Below are 11,521 nucleotides of genomic sequence, written 5' to 3' on the forward strand. Positions count from 1 at the left end.
TCTGGGTTCATCTCTTGGTTCTCAATTCTGTTCCATACATCTACCTCTCTATTTTTGTGCCATTACCATCCTGTTTTGATCACTATAGATTTATAGTATAGTTTGAAGTGTGGTAGCATGATTCCTCCTGTTTTATTATTATTTTTTAATTTCTGAGAAATATTTTGGCTATTGGAGTTTTTTTCTGATTCCATATAAAACAAAGTACTATTTTTTTCAGATCTTTAAAGTATGACGATGGTGCTTTGATAGATATTGTATTAAATTTGTAAATTGCTTTGGGTAATATGGGCATTTTGACAATGTTGATTTTTCCTAGCCATGAGTAGGGTATGCTTTTGCATTTGTTAACATCTTTGGCTATTTCTTTACTCAGCATTTCATAATTCTCTTTATAGAGATCTTTCACATCTTTTGTTAGGTAAATTCTCAAATATTTCATCTTCTTTGGCACAACTGTAAAGGAATAGAGTCTTTGACTGTTTTTTTGGCCTATTACTGGTATAAATAAAAGCTACTGATTTGTGAGTATTGATTTTTGGATTCTGAGATGCTACTGTATTCCTTGATCACTTCTAAGAGTTTTGTGGTTGAGTCCCTGGGATTTTTCAGGTATAAAATCATATCATCATATCATCTGCAAAGAGTGAAAGTTTGATCTCCTATGACCCTGTTTGTATAATCTTGATCACCTTTCTTTGTCTGATTGTGATGGCTAATACTTCCATTACAGTGTTAAAAAGCAGTGGAGATAATGGGCAACCTTGCCTCGTTCTTAATATGAGTGGAAATGTTTTTGATTTTACTCCATCAATATGATATTAGCTTGAGTTTGCTATTGATGGCCTCTATCAGTTTAAGAAAAGTCCCTTCTATACCTATTTTCTTAAGTGTTCTGATCATGAAAGGATGCTGGATATTGTCAAAAGCTTTTTCTGCAGCTATAGAGAGAATCATATTAGAATTCTACCAAACCTTTAAAGAGGTTCTAGTACCTATATTACTTACCTTTATCAAAATATCAAAAAAGAAGAAATACTTTCCAACACATTCTATGAAGCAAAATCACTCTGATCCCCAAACCAGGAAAAGACCCAATAAGAAAAGTAAACTATAACCAACATCTTTAATGAACATAGATGCAAAAATATTCAATAAAATCCTTGCAAACAGAATCCAGCAACACATCAAACAAATTATACACCAGGACTAAGTGGGTTTTATCCCAGGTTCTCAAGGTTGGTTCAATATACATAAAACTATAAATCTAATACATCACATAAACAAACTAAAAAATTGCCAGATGTATTGAGAGAGCATTTATAAGTGTGTGTGAGAAAATGTGGGTGAAGTGGAAATTAAGTGGCACTGAAATGCTTGTGTATTTCACCACATGCTAACAATCATGCCCATAAAAATTTGTTGTTAGGCTAATTAGCCACGATGTACCTAGATCTGCAACTTGAAAGACTATAATTTTTTTTTTCTACTTTTCACTGGCATCAGTCATCATAGTTTAATAATGATAGTTTACTGGGAATTAAGTGCAGAGATGGCAGCACAATGCTGCACATTTTATTTCCCATCTAATTTTCTTCTGCATCTAATTTACCTCTACACTGAGGGGCGAGGGAGGAAAAGAGAGGGAGAGAGAGAGAGAAAGAGAGGAAAAGAGTGAGAAAGAAAAAGAAAGAGAAAGAGAATAGATGGTAATAGAACATCTTTCATGCTACTAAATAAATGGAAGATCCCACTTACTGAAAATGGAGTATTCGCTGCTAAGCAACATTATTTTGTGCAAGTTGGATACATTTGAATGTATGATTCTGATAATAACTTGAAATATTATTGGAATACTTGTTACCATTCGTGTATAAAGCCCAGTCATTTTGTAGATGAGTATTTTATCCATGCAGGTGTCTACAAAGCCTCTGAAATACAGCATATCTGTAATAAAACTTACACTTTCCAAACCCCCCAAATGCTTATCTGAATCTCAGTAAGTGGTACTTCATTCAAGTGAACCCCTACGACCACCACTACCCACTTCAATATCTAGGCAATAAGTAAATAAGGTAGGCGTGTTTTTCCCTTTATGCATTCTGAATCTCTTCACGTCTCAGTAAGTGCATAGCTACTTTTCTATCACAAGTCTCCATCATCTCCCTTCAACTCTCCAGAACAACTGAATTAGCTTCTTAATGAGCCTCTTGGCTTTCATTCTGCATTCCCTTAGTCTCTGTTCTTAACAAAGTAGCTAGAGGAATCCTTTTAAAATGTACACCATATTATTTCAAAGCCCTTCCTAGAAATTGCCATGGTTTCCTGTGGCAGTTAATATGAAATCTAAACTTTGAACAATTGTTTATAAGGCCCAGCAGGGTATGATCCTGCCCACTCACGACCTCATCTCCCACTGCCTGCTCCCCGCCATGCTCTCTGCCATGCTCTCTCTGCTTGACCAGTGCTGCCTTTTCAGCTGATTGATCCTCAGCTAAACCCAGTCCTGCTTCAATACCTTTGCTCTTACTCTAGTTAGCAGGCTTATCTCAACATTCCTGCAGGGTTTAATTTCTCACTCTTTTCATGTCTCTGTGGAATTGTCACCTTCTTTTCAAGACTTGTCTGATTAGTTCCTCAAGAATAATCCTACTGTGATACTCAAACTCCCTAATCTTGATTTACTTCTGTTTCATAGACATTTTCACTGCCTCACATATTATACAATTATGTGATATTGTTTCAGCTATTGTTCCATCAATTAGACCAAAATATAAGTTATGTGATGACAACACTTTACTCACAGTCCAGAAGTTTCTTACGTACAGTAGATGCTCAATAAATGTTTGTTCCATGACTGAACAACTGACCAGATTTATACATACCTATATACAAACGGGAGTGTGATGGATATGATGAAATGCTCTGCTCAAGTCAGAACACCAGGATTATGGTTCTCACCTATCCCTATCTAGACTGGAGGAATATCATTTTTAGAAAACATAATTTATCTCTCCATAACCCACTCCCCATCAGTACTTAGTGCAGATTTCTTGGGCTATATCACACTATGGGGTAACTAAAGACTAAAAATAGTCTCAAGACTCCACTCCAGAAAGCTCTTCACAGAACCAAGATGACCTCACAGGTCATCTTGGCATTTTTCACTTTTCCAGCTCTGGGTATATGGTGCATCTGTGTTCATGCACAGAGCGGCTTCAACATGGAGAGACCCACCCAAGTAGTGGTCACCCATCCAGAACCTTGATGAGAGGACCGAGCTACTGAGGGGTGCAGGAGTAAATGCTGCTGTAGGATGTACTGGCATCATGGCACAAGACATGGAGTGAAATACATTTTTGTAATTGTCCGTACTGTTCTCTGACCACACATCTACCACAAGAATCTGAGAATCTGAGAAACGGACATACATTTCCCCCACCTTCCAATTCCCAATATTATTTCCTTGTTTTAATTTCCCATGGATAGTGAACCCAGAGTTGCTCTTATTTGGTAACAAGCTAAAATCCAGGGTGTGCATAACCAATGTTCAAGGTGAAAGTAGATAATTTTTCTAATAACTTCTAATGAAACACAGCAACTCTTCTCACTTTCTCTGATATCTAATTCTTTCTTCCTTTCTTTCTTTATTTTTTACAGCTTTTGGCCGGGGCTGGGTTTGAACCTGCCACCTCTGGCATATGGGGCCGGTGCCCTACTCCTTTGAGCCACAGGCACCACACTGCCGTCTAATTCTTTAATGCAAGTTTACCTAGTTTCCTATTTGCCCTGCTAATATTAATCATGCCTCAATGTGTTGACAGGACAGATTTTCAATGTTCCCCCACCCCGACACTATTATGGACAATTCTTTGCAAGAAAGCTAACATTATTACTTATGATTGATACATAACCATAAATATCAGTTTTCATGCCTTACATAATCTTTTCCTTTCCAAAAATTCCTTTAAAACCCAAGGGATTTGAGATGGTTCCTACTTATTTATTTGATTACAGAAGAATATGATCTTTAGCAGGTGTGGTGATAAACATATTAGAAGCCACTGGAGATAAGCTTCTGATTATTTCTAATGTTTGCTTCTCTTCCATCCTGACTGGAGAAAGAACCTTATTTCAGAGGAAAACTGGAAGTTTCTGTCAATCAAGCACCTCCACAGTCAGTGGTGACCCTCTCATCTCCCCTTGCCAGCTGGTCAGGGCCTTTCCCTCAACTTGCTTAGAGGCCTTGGAAGTTCAAGAGTACATTCTATTCACTACTTCCCCTCCCAACAAGTACAAAGAAAAATGCATAATGTATGATAATGGTCAAACTAGTAAGAATTAAAGTAAATGGTGTGATATAAAAAGGGTTTCAAACAGGATTAATAATTCTGCAATTTGTTATACCAAGTCAATTTTTTCCACTTGCAGAGCAAAGTTGCCCAGTGGGTTTATTGGTTCAGTCATTATTAGGTATATATCACTTTTATTGTTTTACATTTTTATAGTTTATTAAAAAAAGACATTATTCATGAATAAAACATTTTGGCTTCAGGCTGCCGTACACTGAGGTTGGTCAGAGAGATTATACCTTCCCTGATTTAAAATAATAAGCAAAGCACAAAGTAGAAACTGCACATGATCAGATAATATAACAGCATAGCGGGAGACTCATCAGGTACGAAGAAAGCTTGTGTTTCTTGTGGGTCTTACAGCGTGACTCTCCTTTTCTTCATTCACTCCCTGGACAAGTCATCCTCAAATGTCGCTTTTATATCTTTCCTCGAGATCCGTTAGTGACCATCCTTATCCTGGCTCATGCTAGATTCTCGTGGCTTTCTCTATCTTACTCTGTCACATGTGGTGATGGTCCCTCTGAGGTACAATTCACCTGTTGCTATGAGTGAAGTGAAGACACACAGATAGAGGGATATATTTAATGTTAATTTTTTATCTTACCCCACAAATTTGCATATTTATAACTAAGCACAATGAAAAACCAATTATAACTCTTTGAGTCAGGTACTCTATGTGTCAGGTATTCTGAATAATTTGGCTGACATAAGTAATATGTGTGTCCTGTTGCAGTGCTGAAGATACCATTGAAGACACCATCGGAAGAAGTGCTCAGTGTTGTCTAGAAGGTAACTGTGGCAATTTCAGGAGCAGCAGACCAGTGTATAGTGGGACCCATTTGCCAGGAGTCATTTGTTAGCTTTTTGAGTCTGTACCAGGAATTAGGCTAATCATATGGTTTCATTTCTGACCTGTCCACTATTTTGATGTTCATTTTGTAGAATTTTAAGTCAATCATTGGAGGAGAATGGTAAAAACAAGTGGTGAAGGTGAAAATGTTTTCCCCCAACTTGCTGCTTTCCATGCTTACTACCTATGTTTTTTATTAAGTCATTTTTCTGTCACTGCCATGAAAATAAAACATTTTCAAGGGGAAAAAAATCAATAAAACTTGATGAATTTATCTCTTCTCCATGAATTGATGAATTTAAGTCACATATTTCTGTTTCATGGCAGAAACCATGGGTAAGGGCAGGCAAAAGGAATCGGCAATGACCATAATTCTTGCTTTTTGAAACTGATAATTTTCCTCAGATGTATTCTGAATCTTCATATCTCTAATTCTGCAATTATTTTAACTTTTCAACATGGCTAATTAGTCCAGTTTTAATTTACCTTTATAAAACAAAAAAAAATCAAAATTTAAAAGAAAATTACATTGACACTTGGAATACTGTATACTAGCTCGTTTCATCTCATCTGTGCCACTTCTTTAAGTAAAGACATAATTTGGGGGGTTTTTTTAGTTTTTCGATTAGTATCTTATCTAATTATATACTCTTGAACATGGCTTTTTGTTTAGGGCATTATTGGAAATAAGGAAGCATACAAGTTTTCATGTATGCTTTCTTATTTCCAATAATGCCATCAACAAAAGTAAATTAATAAATTAAAAGAGTCTCCAAGACTGTAGAATATATTATTAGTAAGAGGTAAGGAGTGTATTGTACAGAGAACTGTGTTTTTTTCTTCAACTACTAATATTATTGCATTCTTTCGCAGATCTCAGACTGATATGTCCTACATTGTAATTTAATATAATGAGCCTGGGCCATGAAATCCTATGTTAATTGAATTAATTTCTATTGCAAAAGAAATAAGTCAGACACTCGCTCAAGTGACAATCAATACATTCAATCATTTTGACTATTGTTATTGTCTGGATTCATGTGGTATTTAATTGAAATAATGAACCTAACCAGCTTTGTATTGCCATACACGTGATATAAAAATATAAACACTACAACAGTGATTGTGTATTTTAAGGTCTTACCCAGATGTCCAAAATAGTCAATCAGAGAAAAGAAGACCCATTGGAAAGAGTTGCGTTAGGTGTCCTTGTTAGGCTCTGCCTTGGAGTGAGGGAAGGAAAGCCCAATTTCCCATCATTCTGGATAACACCCAACCTAACTGCAGACACATTAGGTGTCATTGAGCCACTCTAGAAACCATCTTCCTGCAGTACTTATTGTAGGGAAACACTTAAGTAGAGCATAACACAGGAGAGCTCCAAAATTTGCCAAGCTTATTTCTGATGCAACTAGGCCTGCAACTTGCCTTAGAGAAGAGGGAAGTGGACATCATGTACAGAGAGACCTTCAATGTGTCATAAATGTGATCTGTCAAAACCTTCCTCGAAGAAGCAAAACTTAGACTCAACAGATTCTCAGATTTCAAGAAAGATAATTTTTTGGTTTCATTTCACTATAATTCACTGGCTTCTTCAGAGATTGTGTATAGATTCTTCTTTAAGTTCTATTAGCACAGAGCAGCCCACAGTGTAAAACACACATTTTAGCTCAGTGGGGTTCCTTTATGTCCTTTTGTTGATATGTAAGATCTTTATTTACTTCACAGTTATGTTGAGTCATGTGTAATTAGGCTAATATTGATATATTGATAAACAAACATTGCTGCTGATGAAACATCATGGAAAGCATAAAACTGATGTATCATCTCATATATAACTCAATAGAGCTTTTGGAAATTAAACACTTCTGGATCATCACTGCAATAAACACAATATATTTTCTGCATGTTTTTGTTCCCAAGCCTTTAAGTTAGAATTGCGTTTATAAATTTAGCATATGATATCTAAAACTTTGGTATTGTTTTCAGAAGGTGTCGGAAACATAGGAAAGTTATTGTTCATTGAGAGCCAAGTTTAGCAAAAGCTCAAAACTATACCTACTTATATCTATCTATCTATCGTTTATTCATCAATATATTTATCTTTAATTCCAAGTTGCAAATTCTGTGATTAAAAATATGAGGGACTATAGTGATGGAGCCTGGCAGAATGAGGATGGGCAAGGAAACTGGACAGTGAAGGTGTCTCTTCTGTATTAACATTTGAAAGACATAAAACTGAAGGAAGCAGCGGGGGTAAAGATTGGGAAAAGAATTAAAGAATTTCAAGCGGTAAAGTAGAAGTATAAAACTCTAAGGCAGAATCAAGTTACTGTGTTCTTAAAATAACTAGTTAGAAGGGAGACATTGTGACTATGAACAGTAAGAGGTATGTTACGAGGACACGATGGTATAGAAATAAGCAGAGGCATGATTATGGTGTCTCTAGACCAGCGATTCTCAACCTGTGGGTCACAACACCATTGGGGGCCGAACGACCCTTTCGCAGGGGTTACCTAAATACATCCTGTATATCAGATATTTACATTATGATTCATAACAGTAGCAAAATTACAGTTATGGCATAGCAACAAAAATAATTTTATGGTTGGGGGTCACCACAACATGAGGAACTGTATTAAAGGAAGATTGAGAACCACTGCTTTAGACCATGATAAGAAATTAGAACTTAATTTCCAATATTATGAGGAATAAGTGGTAAGTTTTAATAGGTAACTTTGTGATACTATTAATATATCATATAGTTCATTGGCCATTGGGTAGAGAGCAGACTATGAAAGGGGAAATACTGAAGACAAACGAAAGTTAAAAGTCATTTCCTAGTCGTAAAAACAAACAAACAAACAAAGAGACAGAGAGAGAGGAAAAGACACAGAGAGAGACTTAAGTAAGTAGTAGCAGAGATGGCAAAATTCCTCAGGTTTGGAACATATATGATTACATATTTTACGTAATATATGAGGGAATAAAGATAAAAAAATCAAAAGTAATCTATAGTTTTTTAAACTAGGCCTCTGGGTTAAAAATATATATTTATTGCTGTAGAAAAGACTGGGAAATGTACATTAGGATGTGTTAAGAGGAATACAGAAATTTAGTCATCTTAATTCTGATATCCTTATCACATGTTTATGTGGAGGAAATTGAGAAGACATAGGAATAGTTAAGTCTGGAGCTCCTATCAAAGTAGGAATATACAAATTTGGCAGTAAAAAGTATATAAGTAGGGATGTCCAACCTGTAGCCCGCTGGCTGCATACTTATTTTTCAGCTTGTCTGGTGTGTCAGATGTCATGTAAAGTACACAGGGACCATTCTTTTCTTTCTTTCTTTTTTCTTTTTTTTGCAGTTTTTGGCCAGGGCTGGGTTTGAACCAGCCACCTCTGGTATATGGGGCTGACGCCCTACTCCTTTGAACCACAGGCGCCACCCTTCTTTCTTTTCTTTTTTTTTGGCTAATCAGCTTCCTTTAGTGTTTGCGTAGGTAACATGTGGCCAAAGCTAACTCTTATTCTTCCAACGTGTGCCGGCGGGGGAATTGGGGGAGATGGGAGGAAAGGTTGGACAGCCCTGAATTATAAATAGACCAGCGTTTTTCAACCTGTGGGTCACAACCCCTTTCACAGGGGTCACCTAAATACATCCTGCATATCAGATATTTACATTATGATTCATAACAGCAAAATTACAGTTATGAAGTAGCAATTAAAATGATTTCATGGTTAGGGGTCACCACAACATAGGAGACTGTATTAAAGGGTCGCCACATTAGGAAAGTTAGGAACCACTGAAATAGACTTTAGAAGAAACACTGAATAGAAAGAAATATTGATAACATATAGAGAGGTGAGGCTTTAGCACATTCACTTCCAAAGGCTGATACTGCTACAGCGAGAAGACACTGGAACCAGGCACCTCAACAGGATGTTCAAAATAATGTCAGCTTAGAAATGAGAAAGATGTCTGTAGCTAAAGCTAAAAAGAAATCTCGACCTATTCTTAAGTTTTCAACATATGAAAATGAAATTGCCAAGGCTGACTATTGTGTGAAATCACAGCCTAGCATAGTGTGTATCTTATCCCCTAAAGGCAGTTATTCAAATTACATGGCGATTACAGTAGTATATCTACAGAGTGAATTGCCTAGTTATTGGTATCCTGTAGAATAAAATTAGGTAGTAAGTTGCTCTCAATGATAACTCTATATTGTCAATTTTTCTGAGCAAGTACCAATTGTTTTTTCAGAAATTGTCCCCTAACCTTCCAGTTTCTTAAGTGAAACCTCTCTTCCAACCTTCCATTCTCTCTTCCCCGAGTTAACAAACTCAACTTTATAAAAAAGTATGTGTTAATTTTTGTTGTCTTATAGATCTTAAAAATTCATTTTCTTATAAATTATCTTATATATTATGTGTGCATATATTTCATAATTATAAATTATTACACATACAAGAAGATGTGCTGTATTTTCAAAGATGCTTCCTCCTGCTGTAATGATGATAGTAATGACCAATAACTTGAAATATTTTACCTAACTTTCAAGCCTCTGTATTTTCTTGATCAAGGTCATGCAGTCATTAATTTTGTGTGCCATAAGGTATTTGAGAATAAAATTCTCTGCTATGTTAAGAGGCTGGGGCTAAAGCAGAAACACATTCTTATTGGAAGGAGCAGTAAGAAAACTAAAATCAGGGTTGCCAAAGTGTGTGGAAATGTAGGGGTCAATCTCAGAAAGGAGGTAGCTACAGAGATAGATGTCTTCAAATTTGCATGAACCTCTGCTTGACTTTCTAAGTGACTTTTCCCTTATAGATAAACATAGAAGAACCCAGGTGGAAAGCAGAAAAGAACAGCTAAAAGCAGTGAGCATAAACTTTAGCTACTGATCACCACAAAGATGACAAGAGTTTGGAGTTTAGATACAGTCAGGTTAACCATCTGTTAGAATAAAAATTAAAATGTTTCAGAGTGGCACCTGTGGCTCAAAAAGGTAAGGAGCTAGCCCCATATGCTGGAGGTGGTGGGTTCCAACCCAGTCCCAGCAAAAAAAAAAAAAAAAAAAAAAAAAAAGTTTCAGAAAAAAATGTCAAAATACAGTCTTTAAAATATATGCACATTTTCTACTATTCAACCTGTAATTTCTAAATATCTGATGAAACAGTAAAAAGTGAACAATTTTCTAGAGCAAAGGTAGGTACTAGAACTTAATGCTGAGATGATCTAGACTTTGAAATTAGTAGGCCAGAATATTAAAGCTGCTTTTATGAACATGCTCAAGGAATTAAATGCAAATGTGATTTTAATGAATGAGCAGACGAGGAATCTCAAAGAGAATGGTAAATATAAACAGAAAGTACATGTATAAAAAAAGAAAAGAAATGGAAATTGCCAGAATGAAAAATATGTTTGAGAAAAAAAATATCTTTGGATGAATTTGGCATACATATGAAGAAAAGAAATTAATAAGATTAACAGATTGCATTATCCTCTATTCAATTGCTCGTGTTCTTTATGCATTTTTATAGATTCATATTTTGATCTGATATCATTCTCTTCAGATGAAATAATTTCTTAAAGGACATATGACAGTTTATAAAAAAAGTATTTATCTTTTGTGAGTGATGAAATTTGTAACATATATATATGTGATGCACATGACAACATTAGCTCAAAGAATAAAAGCAGTGGTAAGTGTAACAATACTGTGTATGTTTCCTATGATACATAAAGTTCTACAATATTTACTCTAAATAGTATTCAATTAGTTAAAGATTCACTTTAGAATTTCCAGAACAATTACTAATTGTAATGAGTTATAGCTAATGTCCAATAGACAGATTACAATAGAATATAAAAATGATATTGGTTTTGTCCAAAAGAAAGCAGAATAGGTGAATAAAAAAACTAGAAATAAATATACTTGGGAGGCTGAGGCAGAAGAATCGCCTAAGCCCAGGAGTTGGAAGTTGCCGTGAACTGCGCCTCCACTGCACTCTACCGTGGGCGATAAAGTAAGACTCTGTCTCTCCAAAAAAAAAAAAAAAAAAAAAAACTAGAAATAAATAATAAAATAGAAAAATTACATACAGCAGTATCAATAAAACGCAGTATATAATTGAGGTAAAACTACAGTTATAAGGTAGATATTCCAAAACTGGATATAAGTCAACATTCATCTCAATGCATTCTAAAATATGAAACACACAGTTTGAAAATTAAATCTACAAAAAAAGACAACCAATGAAAATGTAAAAAGGCTGGTCTTGTGCATCCTGTATTTAAAATACTATGCTAA

The sequence above is a fragment of the Otolemur garnettii genome, unplaced genomic scaffold (assembly GCF_000181295.1).
Source record: "Otolemur garnettii isolate 467f Iridium unplaced genomic scaffold, OtoGar3 scaffold00012, whole genome shotgun sequence".
NCBI classification, from domain to species: domain Eukaryota; kingdom Metazoa; phylum Chordata; class Mammalia; order Primates; family Galagidae; genus Otolemur; species Otolemur garnettii.